General features: G+C 33.7%; 1 protein-coding gene across 1 annotated transcript in view; it reads right to left on the bottom strand.

Moving 5' to 3' along the window:
• LOC138704672 (uncharacterized) overlaps positions 1–14,883 on the bottom strand; it is a 375,369-nt gene extending 360,486 nt beyond the window's left edge. The window contains exon 1 of the mRNA XM_069832796.1: positions 14,464–14,883. The gene's annotated coding sequence lies outside the window, so the exon portion shown is untranslated. The remainder of the gene's footprint in view (positions 1–14,463) is intronic.
• Between the last annotated feature and the right edge of the window lie 5,590 nt (positions 14,884–20,473).

Genomic DNA, 20,473 nt, shown 5'->3' on the forward strand with positions numbered 1-20,473 from the left:
AGTTACACTCAGGATTTTTTTTTTCGCATTCAGCAATTTATTGATAAAGTACCAAAACAAGTATGTTTTCTGCCTTTTCATATTTAGTGTAAATTCAAATAATAATGCACAAGTATTGTTCATGTCCAGCTGTCAGAACAATTGGGCACGGAGACATTAATGTAGATGTTAGGAAGTCGGAGGTTGTGGAAAAGTGTATGTTATTCACTTAAAAAAGATTTTGGTGTTCTGTGTTTCTTGTAGAAATTTGCATTGTATTGGCCAAGAAGCTTGCTGAATGGATTTTCACTTGAATTTGCACTGTTATAAAACTTGTTCACATAATGAGTCTTTCAGAAATGTCATGTCCAAATCAAAGTGTGTTTGTGCATTTGTTGTGTACCAGTCTGAATTATATGCTATTCGGAACACTTTATTTTGAACAATTTGAAGAGGTTGAAACACTGTTTTTGGAATATAACAGCAAGCTGGGGCAATGTAGGTTAGGATCGGTAAAATCAGTATTTTGTAGAGCATAACTTTTCTTCTTAGTCTGAGAACAGGAGATTTGAACAGGGAGTAAAGATGAGATATTCTAAGAGAGCTCATAGTTGTTGCAGATTTTATGTGCTTGTGCCATAACAATTTGTTATCAAGAGTAATACCAAGATATTTTACATGGTCACTGTATTGAATTTCTTGATTGCATATTATTATTTTTTCACGAGGTCTATTTAAACACTTGGAGAAAATTATTGACTGACATTTTTCTGGATTTAAAGAAATACGCCATTCTTTAAGCCATTCCTCTAATAGAAGTAGGGCCTACATGGTTTTGAACTGCAGAGACAGCATATTCAGGACTGAATTTAACATTGTATATAAAACTGTCATCAGCTTATAGAAGTGTTTTAGTTTTGAGAGTAGTCGGAATGTCTGAAGTGTAGAGACAGTACATTAACATTCAGGATGGGTTTATATCAACAAGGAAGTTCGTCAGTTTGCCGCATTGGGGCAGAAGTGTCGCTAGCTGTTTTCCGATGCCAAAGACGGGGAACAGACTATTGTGTTATGCAAATTAAGCTTTCAGGAATAACTCCCTGTTAAGTTAATTTGAATAATTTCCCTCGAAATCATTCAAATTAACTTTACAGGGAGTTATTCCTGAAAGGGAAATTATTCGAGGGAAATTATCCAAAATTAACTTTACAGGGAGTTATTCCTGAAAGGGAAATTATTCGAGGGAAATTATTCAAATTAACTTTACAGGGAGTTATTCCTGAAAGCTTAATTTGCATAATACACGTCACTGTACGTAACAGAAAACCACAATTTAAAGTCACACAGAGTTAGTGTGCACTCAAATGTTGGTTGCTTGACGGTTGTCAGCCCACTTTGAGGTCTGTGGATATAGAGGGAAGAATTGGATCGGTGTCGGGTAGAGTTCCCGGGTAGCTCAGTGGGTGAGCGTTGGTACGTTTAACCAAAGGTCCCGGGTTCGATACCCGGCCCCGGAACAATTTTTCCCTCGAAATTATTCAGACTATTGTGTTGTCAATCTTACAATTTTAAAGAGATATTATAAATACCCATTAATTACATAATTTTCCAGTTCTGCTGACATTAACATTTTTATTGAACTCTAAAATCATGTACCTTGACTACACATTTATTTAAAACATTTGTTTTATCATTAACGATTCGTTATTTTTAATAAATGAACAAATTTACTATGCGAATTTCAATTAATTAATGTGGTATTTTATATAGATTAATGGCTAGTTTCGGCTTATAGCTGCCATCTTCAGATTTCTAGTGAGGTCTTGTTTTGTTTCCGGTTTTCTTCTTGCTGTTGCCTTGGTGATGTGTTTATAATCGGTAGTGTTATGTCAAAACGGGTGCGTGTTCTGAAATTCAGGAGTGTGTTGAGGATGTGTTCTGTATGTGTTTTTGTATGTCTGTCAATTTCGTGTAGTAGTACTGTGTTTAGTTTCTGGCTTTTAAATTAAATATGTAGAAATTGAATGTCTGTTTCTATGTCGTTGTAGTTGTGTTGGTGATGTATTTCGCTTAGATGGAATTATGTGTGATTTAGTTATGGCTGTGGTATGTTCCTTGTATTATGTTTGGAATGATCTCCCAGTTTGCCCGATGTAGGGTGTTTTAATTCTTTAGTATTGACTATTTAGTTTATATGACGTCATTCCATTTTTGACCAATGAAGTGTAATGCAATTTTGAATTACAACCAATCACAGTCAAACATTGCGATAATTTCTGCAGCCAGATTTATCGCTATCAATTAATCGCATGGTCGTTCTTTTGTTTGGTCGGTGTCCCCAACTGTTTCCCCGTAAATCGATGAGCATGAATCCATTAAGATGCATCTACACGGTTAAACTTTTCTCTCAACTTTACGCATTCAAGCAATGAATGCAAGATTGATATTTAATATTAATATATTTACGCAGTGAAGACGACGTTTAAAACGGCGCACCATGTAAACACAAAATCTTCATGCATCTTAATTGAACTACGTTTTAAACTTGATTCTTTCAATATTCTTCCCAGATTGCACGCATACGCGCGTGGAAAATTGAACTGTGTAGATGCAGCTTTGGTCCCGTTACGCACTACAGTGAGAATACGTTTGTCGAGCTATGGAAAATGCTTTCCTGTAGCTGGAGTAAGGGTCGAAATAAGGCACAGCTAACATTGTCCCGCTCCCACAGGTAACTAACCTAATTGTAGCCTATAAAATTTGTATTACGTGAATTAAATTAAACAATTAATAGAAAGTCAGATATTCAAATTTATGTAACATCAGCGCATATCAAACTCAAAGATCTTGTATAGTATTATATACAAGGTCTTTGATCAAACTTCGTTCCTTACGGCGTAATAAAATACGTGTTTTAATTATCTATACAGAGATGACTTCGCTGTGTAGCAATATACAGTATATCTCGCTGTAGTGTGAATACATAAGCACTGCTATATAGCTGCCTTCACCCATATTACATAGTTCTTAGTTCTCGGTGTAGTGTGTAATGTAACGATGAAGTACTAAATAAAGTACGAAATTCTACTTCCACATCTACATCTTCATGTTCTAATTCCATGTCCATTGTAGGCATCTGAAGAAAATTACATTCCTTCATTCAGATTTGATAACTGCATTTTCAACAATTCTTCATTTAATTAATGTATTAATCAGGTTATTGTAATTATATTATAACATTTTAAATTAAATTAAATTATGATTTCAGTAGATAATGAAAAGTTATTTTTGTTGTAATAATAAGAGAAAAGTGCAGTACATGTAATTAACATTGTTAAACCTGTATTTCGCTTTTCGCAATTGGCATTACTGAATAATAACATCGAATTCCTTTATTGCAGTAATCGATATTCAACTTCACAATGTCTGAATAGGTTAAGTATTCGTAAATATACAATTATTAACATTTTGTGATATATTATTTACAATTTAATGTTATTCACGAAATAGTCGCTCCTGGATTTATCGGCAAATCTCAGACCTATCGTGACATTATTACAGATAAATCACTTGAAGTAATAGATATTTGGCAGCGCTGTTACTGAAATATAGTTGCGTGTTTCAACCTGTGGCCTGATTACCACAGGAAGTGCTCGTAGAGCGTTTAGCAGGGCGGAGCTTGCAGCATGCAGTGTTTATTTACATCACTTTTCCTCACTACTGAAGCTGAATGTAGAACCTGGAATACACTTTGATACATAATGAGAGAATCATTGCAGTAGATATATTTCTTTACCTGTAGTCTCCGTCCATAAAACGAGTAGGTTAACCCTTCCCCGTTACTGAACGGGTATCAATCCCCTCGCTTTGAAGTAGACCTGCACTTCCTGATTGGTCACTTGTTGTCAAAGGATGCCTTCGCAGCCATTAGATTCGGGCCAGGATAACGATAGCACTTATGCTAATGGTGGATGGCCAGTGAAATATTGTAGCGAAAGTAGAAGGTGTCTGTTAAATATATGACTGTCCACGGCCGTATGTTTTCGTCCATAGGTGGCCATGACAGGGTCTCCTTTTACATCCTGAAGATTCACATAGGTGCTTTCAGGTTTTGTAACATGTTAATGCCTTCGTGTGAATAACATTGCGATATTATTACCAATACGATATCACTATTATTATTATTATTATTATTATTATTATTATTATTATTAGAAGAAGAAGAAGAAGAAGAAGAAGAAGAAGAAGAAGAAGAAGAAGAAGAAGAAGAAAGGATATTACTGTAACAAGAGAACAAGAAATTGGATTCGTCACTAAGAAGAAACTGCCTACTGAAGGATTCACTAGAAGAATGGTGAATAAGAGAAAAGTACGGGCAGAAGAAGACATTAAATGATAGACAACATTAAGATATATGAATAATATGAGGAGATTAAGAGAGAGGCGGAAAAGAGGGAAAATTAGGAAGTTCTGGGTTTGCAGTGGAAAGTCTGCCTGCCCTTGGGCTGGAAACTGTGAACGAATTGCTGCTATTATTATTATTATTATTATTATTATTATTATTATTATTATTATTATTATTATTATTATTATATAAGTTACAACGTATTAGTAAATCAGAGAAATTTATAGAAGAAAAAACTTGAGTTAATTGAAGACAATGCATAATATTTATGAATAATGATTTTGTAATATAGAGTACGGTATGCGAGGAATTTTTTTCCCTCCGAAAATGGGTTTTCTTTAGGGAAAACGGAAGTTGAAGTTATATAGGTATTCGAAAGCTTAAGAAAAGTTATATATTTGTACATTATGCAACGAGCCTATAATGATAGTAATTAAAAAGCGAGTATGGATGTTTATGAAACGAGCGCAAGCGAGTTTCATACGACTTTTTATGCTCGACCATATTTCTAACTTGAAATTATTCATTTTATTTGTATCTGAAAGACCTTGAGCAATACCTCGTAAATTGTGAGATGTGCGCAGACGCGAAAGTATTGATTTTTTCCGAGGAACAGATGTCCACATTGACCTTGATAGCCTATAAGAACCTACAGAGTAAACTAAATATTAACTTTGATATAACATTGAAATTAAATTAGACATTGAAAAACGAGATGACAAATTGAATTTATTTGAATATTATTTACAATTAACGCTAATTATTATAGTAACAGAACATAACCTTCTGCGACAGTATTGGAATTCCAGCCTCCGTGACTTTTCGCTAATTCTCTTTCGATTACATATCCGAGAATAATCGATACTTGCGGTTTTATAACGGTACAAAGCTGACTTGTCATTGGCTGAACACCTGTAAGCTGAGTTGTCATTGGCTGTACACCTGTACTTTAATAAGTAGGTGTACTTTAATGACATGCATTAAAGGACTGCTACCAGGTGTATAATTACTACATTTCGGCATGGTCGAGCATAAAATTAATTAATTATTTATTCATTGAATTATTAATGGTTCTGTTGGTAACATTAATTTTTCTTATTTCAATGATAGCTTTGAATTCATTGGTAAATTTAATGTTTTATGAATTATTTCACTCACTATTATATTCATTCATTCATTCATTCATTCATTCATTCATTCATTCATTCATTCATTTAGTGTTCTGCCGAAGGGCAGGTCTTTCACTACAAACCCAGCTTTCTCCAATCTTTCCTATTTTCTGCCTTCCTCTTTGTTTCCTCATATGATCCATATATCTTAATGTCGTCTATCATCTGATATCTTCTTCTGCCCCGAATTCTTCTCCCGTTCACCATTCCTTCCAGTGCATCCTGCTACTGATAATGATATCTATAATGTGAAAGTACATTGGACTATCGTGTGCCGCTGGACAATTTTTTCTTCATAACATGTGACGTAATATACCAATATGGATATAATTAGGCTATGTTGAACTTTTTTACAATTCATTTTTGATTCTCAGATAAATCTATTCAAGATAACAAATTCTTTAAATTTTAAATGCTCAATCATATGATTTATCAATTTTGCAAATTTATTATTTGCTAATACATCTTAATAAAGCTATTTATGAACGTGGAGGAAGCAAAGAGGAAGGTAGAAAATAGAAAAGATTGGAGAAAGCTGGGTTTGCAGTGAAAGAGCTGCTCTTGGGCAGAACACTAAATGAAAAAAATATCAGTAGCAATCACGGGTCAGCCTATAAGACACGTTTAATGCAAGTTATCTCGGATAACCTCTCATCTTTTTCAGAAAGAGTTGTCGCTTGGACAGTTTTAATACTAGTGATATATAGGCTATAAACATTCTCGCAGCGTTTCATTGAATCCCTGTAATTCTGTGAACCGTATACGCTTTTCGCGTTATTGTGAGCATGATTGGAAATATAAGGATGTTTGGGATTTGAAATAAAAGTTTGATATTTCTTTTCTCTTGTCTTCATACTTCCCGCATTTAAATTTAACAAGGCGCAGCCTTCTCGTTAACTAGGGCCTATTTAATAATCGCTTCCTAATTCCATGAGGCCTAGACTCCAGACAACAATGCAATTGATAGTCGAAACGATTCACACATCAATATGACGCCAATGAGTTGTTTGAAATTGTAATGAATAATAATAATAATAATAATAATAATAATAATAATAATAATAATAATAATAATTTTATTTTATTTATTTTATTTATTTACTTATATTTAATGTGCTGTACAACAGCCACAGGCCAATTACAGTTCAGCACAAACAATATAACAAAAACATTAGTAATAATTTACAATAAAAGTACAAAGAAATAATTAAATTAATGGTAATTAATTAAAATGATAATTACAAATGAAATAATGGAATCATAAATGAAGAATGGAATCATATAAAAGAGTATTACAAAGATATACAAGATTATAATACAACAACAATAATGACAAGAATGGACGGGATAAAATGGATGACTAATAATAATAATAATAATAATAATAATAATAATAATAATAATAATAATAAATCTGTAAGCTAAATTGTTCTGGTAATTTTCGCTTTTCCAAAAATAATTGGTGTTAACATGTATAATTAATCATCCTGAGACCGAAAATCGCTTTTTTGAAATTTTTGTCTGTCTCTCTGGATGTTTGTTACCTTTTCACGCAATAGTGGCTGAACGGATTTCGATGAAAATTGGAATATAAGTTAAGTTCGTTGTAACTTAGATTTTAGGCTATATGGCATTCAAAATAATTTATATAAAAGGGGGGTTATAAGGGGGCCTGAATTAAATAAACCGAAATATCTCTCTTATTATTGATTTTTGTGAAAAATGTTACATAGCAAAAGTTTCTTTAAAAATGATTTCCGATAAGTTTTATATTTTGATATGACTTATATTTAAGGATATATAAGAGTTTTAAAATAACAATACAATACATTTCCACCGCCGCCTCAGATTATTGCGTCGTTGTCCTGTAACTCCTATTTGCAAAATGTAACATTTTTTCAGTAGCAAGAAAAACAGATTTATTCATTCTATGGCAGCGGTATATAGGAGATCGTGAATTCTTACATTTTCGAAAGAAAGAAATATAATTACATACAGTAGATTGTATTATTTACTGTATCACTATTTCAGTTATTTAATAGAGCAAAAATCTGAAAATCTATATGTCACATAGGAGTTATTGGAGGAACGACAACGATGGCTATATAATGAAATAGAAACAAATGACTCCGTATATTTGAGGCGCCTTGACGTTTATCTATACTGATAATAAATCTGTAGCCGAAAATTTTCTGGTAATTTTCGATTTTCCAAAAATAATTGGTCCTAACATATATAATTAACCACCCTGAAACCGAAAATCGTTTTTTTTATTTTGTTTGTATGTCTGTCTGTCTGTCTGTCTGTCTGTATGTTTGTTACCTTTTCACGCGATAATGGCTGAACGGATTTCGATGAAAATTGGAATATAAGTTAAGTTCGTTGTAACTTATATTTTAGGCTATATGGCATTCAAAATACATTATTTAAAAGGGGTGTTATAAGGGGGCCTGAATTAAATAAATCGAAATATCTCGCTTATTATTGATTTTTGTGAAAAATGTTACATAACAAAAGTTTCTTTAAAAATAATTTGCGATAAGTTTTATTCCTTGAAAAATTTTGATAGGACTGATATTTAATGAGATAAATGAGTTTTAAAATTAAAATAACTGCCACATAAGGCCGTGTAATGAATTAAAAAACAAATGACTTCGTTTATAAGGGGCCTTGGACAGCAACAATCGAAAGCTATGAAAGATAGCCTACAGAGAATGTTTCTGTGTTTGTATGAAGTAATATCGGAAGCTAAATTAACCGATTTGTATAATTAATAATTATTTCACCATTGGAAAGTGTAGTTTCTCTAGATGGACATAATGCTATAATGTTATTACAGTAACTTCTAATATAATATAATATAATATAATATAAAATAATATAATATAATATAATATAATATAATATAATATAATATAATATAATATAATATAATATAATATAATATAATATAATATAATATATGTAATGTAATATTATATAATATAATTTAAGTTATTTGAAGGGTTCAGAACCATAGTGGGCCAAACGCCATTTACTGAAGAGGTAGAAAACAAGGGTTAAAATTAAGTTATTACCATAATTCAATGGAAACCTATAACAAGTAAAATAAAATATACACATAAAATCTAAATGATGTCAATCTTCATTAAAGTGTGGTTGCATGTAATAAAAATTAAGAAACAGGTTAAAGGAATTGTCATTGCACCATTGCACTAATTGAGTGTCTCTGGACCAAAATGATCGCATTCTAATTATTTGGATGCAATTTAAATTAAGTAACATATTAAACGATTTATCCTTCTATCAAACACGAATGTTCCCTGGATCAAACGTCCTATTTTAATTATGTAATTACTTTATATTTATTTCTAACGGGTGCGGCGGAGCGCACGGGTACGGCTAGTCAATATTAATATATTAATTTATAGTTTCTCTAGATGGATGTCATGTTACATATGAGGACTGAGGTAACATGAAAATAGATCTTTACGCACAGAAAACTTGATATTCTGTCGAAATATTGTATAACTTGATTATTGCAACTTTGGTTGGTCCACATAAAATACTCTAATTTTATACACTTAAGTTTCATTTTGTTCACAGAACATAAATAATTAAGAGTTTTGTCGTAAAGATGAGTATTTTTACTTGACCAACAATACAGCCCATAATAAATAAGCATAGAGGTCACTGGAGCTGAGTTATTTTAAAAGGTGTCACGAAATGGCGTTCCTGCGCTCATAATTTACCCATATTCGTTTCCTGTGTTTCTTAAAGTAATATTTATGTAAGGTCCCTCATTTATGATGATAGGGAGTAAATTAATCTTGCACAGGATAGGGACCGATGGCGGGCTTATGTGAGGGCGGCAATGAACTTGCGGGTTCCTTAAAAGCCATTTGTAAGTAAGTAAGGGTACCGCATTTTTTATTTGCATAAACAATTATATACAACCGAGCGAGTTGACTCAGACGGTAGCGTTTGAGACACGCATTCGGGAAGTCCCGGGTTCAAACCCCGTGGCCGACCAATCTGACTGAGGTTTTTCATGATTTACCTTAGTCATAAAGACAAATGTCGGATTGGAAAAATAGATGCCATGATTCATCACCGCCTCAATTGCCAATACCAAAGCATTAATCAAAGTCTATAATCAGTTACATGAACACAAGCCATCTACAACACACAATAGAAACAGGAACTCAACAAGAGTAAAAACGGCCTGCTGATATACCCACACATTCTAAACACGCGACATGACAACAGATTTTAAATCGTGAATAAAATAAACTTAACAAAAAATAAGATGCACAGTAAGGTTAACATAAAAGTGATCTTCGTACACAATCAACTCTATTAATTTGGAGTGATTTATTAAAGGATGTATTCGAGACTAATTTAGAAAAATGTTAAATGAATTATCCTTGCACCAAAAACGGATGTTCTCTGAATCAAATGATCATATTTTAATTCTTTGCATGTAATAACAATTAAGAAACATGTTAAAGGAATTATCATTGTACCAAATGAGTGGTCTCTGGACCAAAATGATCGCATTTTAATTATTTAAATGCAATTTAAATTAAGTGGAATATTAAACGATTTATCCTTCTATCAAACACGAATGTTCCCTGGACCAGATGTCCTATTTTAATTATGTAATTACTTCATATTTATTTCTACCAAGTGCAGCGGAGGGAACGGGTACAGCTAGTAGCAGTAATAATAATAATAATAATAATAATAATAATAATAATAATAATAATATATACTTACTTACTGGCTTTTAAGGAGGTTCATTGCCGCCCTCACATAAGCCCGCCATTGGTCCCATCCTGAGCAAGATTAATCCATTCTCTATCATCATATCCCACCTCCCTCAAATCCATTTTAATATTATCTTCCCATCTACGTCTCGGCCTCCCTAAAGGTCTTTTTCCCTCCGGCCTCCCAACTAACACTCTATATGCATTTCTGGATTCGCCAATGCGTGCTACATTCCCTGCCCAACTCAAACGTCTGGATTTAATGTTCCTAATTATGTCAGGTGAAGAATACAATGCGTGCAGTTCTGTGTTGTGTAACTTTCTCCATTCTCCTGTAACTTCATCCCTCTTAGCCCCAAATATTTTCCTAAGCACCTTATTCTCAAACACTCTTTATCTCTGTTCCTCTCTCAAAGTAAGAGTCCAAGTTTCACAACCATACAGAACAACCGGTAATATAACTGTTTTATAAATTCTAACTTTCAGATTTTTCGACAGCAGACTGGATGATATATAATTTTCTCAACCGAATAATAACAGGCATTTCCCATATTTATTCTGTGTTTAATTTCCTCCCCAGTATCATTTATATTTGTTATTGTTACTCCCAGATATTTGAATTTTTCCACCTCTTCGAAAGATAAATCTCCAATTTTTATATTTCCATTTCGTACAATATTCTCGTCACGAGACATAATCATATACTTTGTCTTTTCGGGATTTACTTCCAAACCTATCTCTTTACTTGCTTCCAGTAAAATTCCCGTGTTTTCCCTAATCGTTTGTGGATTTTCTCCTAACATATTCACGTCATCCGCATAGACAAGCAGCTGATGTAACGCGTTCAATTCCAAACCCTCTCTGTTACCCTGGACTTTCCTAATGGCATACTTTAGAGCAAAATTAAAAATTAAAGGTGATAGTGCATCTTAATAATAATAATAATAATAATAATAATAATAATAATAATAATAATAATAATAATAATAATAATAATAATGTAATTGCAGAGAATTGGATTCAACTGGAAATTAATACCACAGTTAAGTAGCTTAGGGTGCTATGCATAGACATTTTGCTAGCCCGCGCTACGAGCGTGTTAAACTAGCCCCGGCTGTCGACTGATTACTTCTACAGGATTCATATCGTATCGTATCGTATCGTATCGTATCGTATCGTATCGTATCGTATCGTATCGTATCGCTAACACTGGTTTATGAATACGAAAAACGTTAGTTCGCTGATCATCCAGCGGAAGCCCGCACTAAGATTGTCTATGAATATGGCCCTTAGAATTTAACTGTGTTGATTCAAGTGATTAATTCCTTATACTGCCCACATTTATTAATCATCCCATTTATGTACGAATAATAATTCATTCAAGGTAATGTCACATGAATTTCTTTCCCGCCTGTGTTCCGTCACGGTTGGCTATATTCGAAACTACTTTGTTTTACCACACAATAATTTATGTTATTTAGGCCTACTATGAATTTATTAGCGATGTCATCGTGTTAACAGAAAGTATGACCAAATTTCTCGAATCTCGAATGCGTATTAACCGTTTCGTGTTAAAATCGGGAGATGATGATGAAGTATGCACTCGTGTTGCACTAGATTTTATCGGTGCAGCGTAATTAAGGTTTATACTATTAATTTGTTTGAAAAATTAGTTCATTTGATATGTATAAACTTTGTATTCCTTTTATAAGATGTTGAGGATGGCATGGCAAGCGGAAAATGGTGGGAGGGGGAAGAAACATGCTCACCCTATGTGTCCACTGTCCTACCTCCATACTTTGACATAGAAGAGGAAATTACCGGCTCATTTTGCTTGGAGCATTTTCATTTAGGGACATGTTTCTTTAGCGGCATGTAAATATGTGACCTTGGTGTGTCAGCTTTACGTTTCTTCCGACGAAAGTCACACTAATAAAATTTTTCGTTGTCTGTAAATTTCCGTCACTTTCGGCCGTTTGACAAATAATGGAAAATAAACATCCCTGCTCAATCGGTTGTGTAGTGGTTACCAAGGCTTATTTCTGAATGCTTGTAGAAGGGTTATTTTAATCATTAAATTATGTCATAGGGTATTAAATTTTATACGTTTCTCGTCTATTTGAGTGGTAGTAAAATGTCATTTTGAGTAAGATATTCTCTTACTAAAAGTTTCGCAATTCTGATATTTTGTTTTTTAATGCAGTATTAAGACGCACCTTGTAGAACCGACTTTACATCTCTGCTAGCCCACGTAAATATTTTTTTTGTATAAAAAAGATAATTTTTAGACAGATTTTTCTCTGGATACCTTAATTTCCTCTAAATCTAAAATATTTTAATGGTATCGCAGTAGCCTACAATATTTTCATGGGGTTCAATAGACTCATACACTGTAAAAGATCTTGCAGTTGTTGCCAACGCCTGAGTCATCAAATACTGGGTTGTGGTGGCGTTGATAATGACTGTATTAATGATAACATAATTGAGAACTCATTGAAACTTCGATATCCTCCCACACCACACACAGGACTGATGTCCGATTGGTGTTTTATTTCATGATCGAATGTAAGTGATATGAAATAACTTCACAAATATATACGCGGCACATATGAACTATTAATTATTCCGTAAGATACGCTTACATTTTTTTTTTCCTGTATTTCTTAAAATAAAATTAGGACCGGTGTAGCTCAACCGGTAGCGCGTTTGGCTGCTGATCCGGAGTTGCGCTCGAACGTGCGTTCAATTCCCGCTTGGGCTGATTGCCTGGTTGGCTTTTTTTCGAGGTTTTCCCTAACCGTAAGGCGAAGGCCAGGTAATCTATGGCGAATCCTCCTCATCTCGCCAAATACCATCTTGCTATCACAAAATCCATCGACACTAAATCACCCAGTAGTTGATACAGCGTTGTTAAAGAACCAAGTAAAAAATTTTAAAATAATGTTTATGTGGCATATTAATTTTCATTTATTTTTATTTGTGTAAACAATGATGCACAATGAGGAAACCACAAAAAATTATCTCCGTACAGAATCCACGCTTATTGGCTTGGAGTGATTTATTAAAGAATGTATCGAAGACTAATTTAGAAACGTGTTAAACTAATTATTCTTGTACTAAAAAGGAATGGTCCATGGGTAAAATTATATACTTACTTACTTATTTACTGGCTTTTAAGGAACCCGGAGGTTCATTGCCGCCCTCACATAAGCCCGCCATTGGTCCCTATCTTGACCAAGATAAATTCAGTCCCTACCATCATATCCCACCTCCCTCAAATACATTTTAATATTATTCTCCCATCTACGTCTCGGCCTCCTCAAAGATCTTTTTCGCTCCGGCCTCCCAACTAGGCCTAACACTCTATATGCATTTCTGGATTCGCCCATACGTGCTACATGCCCTGCCCATCTCAAACGTCTGGATTTAATGTTCCTAATTATGTCAGGTGAAGAATACAATGCGTGTAGTTCTGCGTTGTGTAACTTTATCCATTCTCCTGTAACTTCATCCCTCTTAGCCCCAAATATTTTCCTAAGCACCTTATTCTCAAGCACCCTTAACCTATGTGGGTAAAATTATATATTTTAATCATTTGTATTCAATAGCAATTAAGAAATAGGCTATGATAAAGTAATTATGCTTGCGCAAATTTTTATGCTCTTTGGACCAAAATGATATTTCAATTATTTAAATACAACTGCAATTAAGAAACATGTTAAACGAATTATTCCTGCATCAAAAATATATTTTATTTATTTATTTCATAGTTTCATTTGGTACTTTATGAGGTTATTTTGACCGAGATATTTGTTAATTGTTTATATTTATAATCCTAGGCCATGACTGACCGAGCCTAATAAGGACTCGCGCACAGAAGGGTGGAGGTCATGGTTTGGGATGGCCCAGAAGCCACAAGTCGTACTGAAGATGTTGCTTTGTTATTTATCCAGTATAGAGTGTTGTGTGCTATACTGAACTGTTTCTAATTAATTACCGTAATATATAACTTTCGCAGTGATCATATCGTGTTAAAATTTTGAGGTTACTTTCAATAATTTAAGTGCGTTCTTTCTCCCATGTGTGGTGTGGAAGGATATCGAAGTATCACCCAGAACTCTATTTATTGAAAAGTCCTTACCTTGAAAGAAATGCTGATTGTCACAACTTGATTGTTGTCTCGAGGAATTCAGATGTCTCCGCCTGCGATGGTAATTACAATTTTTATTAATTAGTCGTACATAATGAAAGTTCACTTTACACGCTTTATCGGTTGGCAATCGCTATTTCGAACGGTTTTTTTTTTGCTACATTGACTAATCGATATTTCAGACTCTTCCTGTTACTTTGACTGATGAACGTATATCGAACTTCTTTTGTTATATCGACTGACAATCGCTGTTTCGACTTTCTTTTTGTTACAACGGCTGACAATCGCTGTTCCGACTTTCTTATGTTGCACCGGCTGACAATCGCTGTTTCGATGCTCTATTGTTATATTGCGGAGCACATCTCAGACGCAAGGTTACGTTATTAGCATCGTCACGGCCACCTTGATGGTTCAGTAAAGACTGCCTGGTGGAGCTGAGGAGAGCTATACTCTCGCGAATACTACGATAGCCCCTCCCCTGTTGCCCTACCACCTGCCATGTACGCTCATTCTGGATCTCTCTCGTGTGCGGATACCTACCTGGTCATCTTTCCGTCCTTCTCTGCTATGGCATCTGATTTGCTGGCTTCTTGTCTTCGCTCATTTGTTTTTATTTTTTTTTTCAAAGCCTCCTTGTAACCAGCATCTCTATCGACATGTGTGTACAAGAATCGATATGTTGGCAAGCTAAATGTTATGTAGTTGGGTATACAGTTAGTCGAGTGGCTTGGGTTCAAATCTTGTACATATTATTATTATTATTATTATTATTTGCAGTATGATATACAGTGTTTTCCTACAATTTGATTCAATAGCCTTCACTTCTCTTTTACTAGCTTTTGATTAAAATTTTGGTACAAGTGATATTTAAACTTCCAATATCAACAAACACACTTTTTTAATTTCACACACAAGTAATCCACAGAATGTAACTGAATGCTGAAACAGTGTTGCCAGCAAAAGATTAATGCATCTTGAACCATCAGAAAATTTTTCTACATTTTCGTAGATATCTTTGTTGCAAAATAATATATAATATAATATAATATAATATAATATAATATAATGTAATATAATATAATATAATATAATATAATATAATATAATATAATATAATATAATATAATATAATATAATATAATATAATATAATATAATATAATATAATATAATATAATATAATATAATATAATATAATATAATATATAATATAATATAATATAATATAATATAATATATCAAATCATATATCATATCATATATCATGTATCGTATAATTCTGATATATATATATATACATATATATATACATATATATATATATATATATATATACAGAGTGATTCACGAGGATTTACCGTCCTTTACGGATCTTATTTCTAAAGACATTCTGAGCAAAGTTATATAGGCCTAAACATGGGTCCTATTCTCAATATTTACAGAGTTAAGTTTCGTTATTGGAACGCATTGCTGTGAACGCGTGATCTTAGTCAGCGTGCAGTCAGCAGTCAGAGCGAGCGCTACGGAAATCAAAGATAGCCGTATGCAGTTACGTAGCGCGACGAGTGCCGTTCACAAGCGTGCGGCCAAGTGTACTCAAGCGGACGGCGACATTTTTTAAAATGTATTGTAAAGCCTCCAAGACTGTAAATTAGGATGCAAAATTGAACTGCAAATAATTTTTGATTTGTAATAATTGTTGTGATAAGTTCATAAGAATAATGTAATTTTCTAGTTCAAAATAGAAAAAGATGTCTGTACGAAGCAACTGAAGAGTTCACAGCACATTTTTAGCTTCATAATACTTGCCAATTAAAGAAACGATATTTCTGAATGGTTCATTCTCTATTCATATTATTCTTTCACCTCCAAACTAAAGAAAAAAAAACGTATTTTATAAATAACTTTAAATTAGTGTAACTCTGAACATATTGAGAATAGAAACTATGTTTATATGACTTTTTTGCTCAAAATGTCTTCAGAAATAGCTCCGTAAAGGACGGTAAATCCTCGTGAATCAGCCTGTATATATCTGATGTGATTTATACAAACAGGGTATTTCCGAGGTGGTGTTACAAACTTTCAGGGATGATGGCGAAGGGCACATGTATCAATTTGAGATAAGGAACCATGGTCCGGAAATGACTGAGTCGAAAGTTATAAGCAAAAATAGTTGTGTGGAAATGGAATTGTAATTTGGCACCACGTGCCCTCCTTCCCTTAACCTTTGGAACTGTTGTGGAAAGATGATATGGGCCGGATGTCTCCTACGTGGGTACTAGGCCCGATACAATCTTTGAGCTTGTCTACTGTTCCCATTGGCTCATCCGTATTCGAAAATCATGTCTGTTTATTCCGGTCTCGTGTACTCGTCCATTTCACTAGGACTGATCGACTGGACACTGCAACTTGTACACACACACTGCTGTCTACAGACGTGCATATCAGGACCGACTATGTCCGTTACACATTACGCCATCTGCATTGCTTTAGTGTAGTTTTCTGTCCCCACTCCTCAGACAGCGCACTGAAAGGAATATTGTAGGTAGACAACGTAAACGTCAGATGAATACAGTATGTGTAAGATGTGCAGGTAAATATACATAAATAAGGTGTACAGAGGAATATAATTATTTCATTTCCACAGAACTATTTTTGCTTGTAACTTTCGACTCGTTCATTTCCGAACCAGGGTTCCTTATCTCAAATTGATACATGTGCCCTTCGCCATCATTCCTGAAAGTTTGTAACACCACCTCGAAAACACTCTGTATATTATGTGATGTGATAATATATGTTATGATATATTATATGGTAGGCCTATATGATGTAATAGATCTGTGTCATAAAAAATGTAAGGGTTATTTTCACAATTTTTCAGCATAATATGAACCATTTTTGTTTTAGATGACGTATTTATAGGAAATTTCTAAACCAAGTACAGTATAGAGTACACAAAATGTATTATTTTATTGCCGAAGAGACCATCATGACAGAAATATTTCTGACTCAATGAGAATATTATTGGTATTTCGTTGTACATTCCGCTCAAACGCAACTATAATGTTGCATTGCTGTTAGTAATTTTTGGCCCTATTGCCAGTAGGGGTAAAAGGTTTAACGATACCCCATTCGTTCTCTTGCTTCATTTGCACTTCATATCTCGTTAACGTTGCTAGCGTGTTCAGTAACAATATAATATAGTTGTTTATACTTGGAAAGTAACATTAAGAAAGATCTTACAACTTGTTGTATTAGGGACAATACTTTGTTCTTATTAGTATGGTCTGTAATGACGTCGCATTGGTACGTCCGAACATGAGTATGGCTTAATATCGGGCTGTACGATCACATTCCTCTATTACAGCAGGTCTTAAGCTTTCCCGCCTTAAGTATCATGTAGGAACATAATAAACGTGTATTAGCTTCAGCCATCATGATAGTGGAAATTAACTGGGCACACATGTCATCAAGAGTCGAACATGTACACAACTAATTCAACGCCTACTACATGAGTGATGACTCTAATGGTATGATTATCGTGATTTCTAGCCTGCAATAATTTTGCGAATAAAATTAAAATATGACCCAAAATAAAGCATCTTATTCAGTTTTGTGTGTAAAATTGTAGTGTAATTTGTAAATTTGTAGTGTTTTTGTAACGCAGTCTTTACTCCTGGTTGAGTGTTAGAGAAGGCCGTATGGCCTTAACTCTGCCAGGTTAAATAAATCATCATTATTATTACTATAATAATAATAATAATAATAATAATTATTATTATTATTATTATTATTATTAATGAGGAAAAATATTAGAAATATTAATTGTTACTTGAATTGTTGCTAAAAGCGGCTGTGAAAAACACACAGTCAAAATGGCGCCTAGAAGAAGAATTTTTCGTAGAGCTTTGTTTTCATTCATTCACAGTTGATGACAGAGATGATGTGAAACCAGTAGGCGAGATTTTATCAACAGTAATCTCACTAGAAGTTTTGATTTATCTAGAGAAAATCAAAACTCGAGTGGGATTTAATTGACTATTACATGACTAGAAGAGAGTATATAAAGATTAGAATAACGAAGTACTCTAATACAATAAAATATTAATTGACTTACGAAAATACAACTGTCTTGAAATGTATTATTGTACCATCTCTAAATTACAAATATTACACTAGATGGCAGTAGTATGTTATGTTTAGCTTTTTTCTTGTTATCAGTTGTGCCAACTATGGAATCTTCATTGAACTCTGTGGACGGTTACTAGTCAAGAAGGCTTTGTTGATTTAGTTTCAATTTTATTAAAACAGTTGCATTCCACTTCAAGTATCCCGATCCCAGTAATCAACTTCACTTGACGCATGATTTTCAATAAATCTTAGTATTAAACAATCTCTGATACGTGACTATTCATAATATCATATAGCAGAAGCTATAACATAACCTAAATAATATAAACAAATGTTAGAAAAGTGTTAATTTGGGATGATGAAATAAACAAGAAACGTTTCAATTAACGATGATGAAATAAAAAATAAACATTAATAATTTTAAAAGCAACAATTTATTGAAAGTACAATTTTCAAATTTGAATGTTTTAGTGGTTGGTGGTTCAGTTTATGTTACATTAGACGTGTGCGTAAAAGAAGTGGAACTGGTTGATGTACATGGTGTATTCCTCAACTTATTCAGGATTTCTGAATGGTGCTCTTCATTTATTTGTAAATAGGGTTTCAGGGAAGTTGCATAGCTATGACCAGTGATCTTTATTAATTCTTGTTCTTGAATGCCAATGCGAGTCATATTTGAAACTACTGTGCATCGACTGGAGTGGTTTGTAATTTTCTGTTTCTTGACGTCCAGACCAGTGCAGTTTGAAATGTTGGCAAACAAAGAAACAAATGCTAGGGTAGCGATAAAAATAAACAAATACTAGGGACGCGATAAAATTAAACAAATGCTAGGGACGCGATAAAATTGTGCGATAAGCAGCCATGATTGGTTGAAAGACGTCCTTTCGCACCGCTTTATTTGTCAAAAGCAGTATGACGTAGTAAAAGTTGTAATAGTCAAGTGAAAATTCGTAAAGATTCACCATCAAGGAGTACGAAATTATTCTTGGTGAGTAAATTTAGACGTACTGGTTCAATCAATTTTGCTTCAGCGTAAAGGAAGAAGTAGGAGAAGAAAAACAGCTGCACATATGGGGGTGGTTTTAGGAAATATTTGCGATATCCTAAGAAAATCCAGCAACAGATGGCCAAGGATTTAAATATGAGTTCAGAAAATTATACAAAAATTGTGTACGTTTTCGTACCGCATAGCCTACAGGTTAGTCACTATGTGCAATGGAGTAACAACAATTCGTTACGGAAATTTGTTCCCGGATGTTACTGCCCTCAAACGTTGGTCCCAGTGAAGTTTGTTATCCCAGAAAATTTATACCTTATTAGAGTTTGTAACAGCCTATTCATCTTAAGGTAGTTCCTAGCAATACAAGGAAATAAGGAAGATTATCAAACAAAAAAAAAATAATAATAATAAATATTATGGTTTATTTAACAAAGTTGGCAATTGCCGAGGTTATATCAGCGTGGCCGAAATGCCGGAATTTTGTCCCGCAGGTGTTTTCTTTACATGCCAGTAAATCTACTGACATGAGCCTATCGCATATAAGTACACTTAAATGTCATCGACCTGAGCTGGCATCGAACCCGCAACCTCGAGCACAGAAAGACAGCGCTATACCAACTGCACTACCGAGGCCGGTTGGAAGATTATAATATTAAATATAATTAATTAATTTTATTTAAAAATTATTTCATGCAATTGCATTCCTAATCAAATAGAAATGATCGGGACGAAATTAAAATAAATACTGTTGAGCCATTTATGCCCGAACCCACACTTTCTGAAGTCGAAATTGCGATAGAAAATCTCATGAAGTATGAGTCTCCAGGTCTCGATGAAATGCCAGCAGAATTAATACAAGAGAGTGAAA

This window comes from Periplaneta americana, chromosome 8 (genome assembly GCF_040183065.1).
Source record: "Periplaneta americana isolate PAMFEO1 chromosome 8, P.americana_PAMFEO1_priV1, whole genome shotgun sequence".
NCBI classification, from domain to species: domain Eukaryota; kingdom Metazoa; phylum Arthropoda; class Insecta; order Blattodea; family Blattidae; genus Periplaneta; species Periplaneta americana.